Here is a 251-nt window from a genome sequence, read left to right as displayed (position 1 = left end):
GTGGTCCTCTCCTCCTTACCTCTTCATTCTTCTCCTCCACTCCACCTCTCCTCCACTCCATCTCCTCCTCTCCTCCACTCCATCTTCCCTTCTCTCCTCCACCATACTACCCTCCTCCTCTCCGGCGACCTCCTCCTCCCTCCTCTCCTCCCCTCCCCTCCCCTCACGGTTTCTCCTCCCTCCTCTCCGGTGAGCTCCTCCTCCCTCCTCTCCTCCCATCCCCTCATGGTTTCTCCTTCCTCCTCTCTGAT

The sequence above is a fragment of the Triticum aestivum genome, chromosome 7D, assembly GCF_018294505.1.
Source record: "Triticum aestivum cultivar Chinese Spring chromosome 7D, IWGSC CS RefSeq v2.1, whole genome shotgun sequence".
NCBI lineage: Eukaryota > Viridiplantae > Streptophyta > Magnoliopsida > Poales > Poaceae > Triticum > Triticum aestivum.
This window is presented reverse-complemented; position numbering follows the sequence as displayed.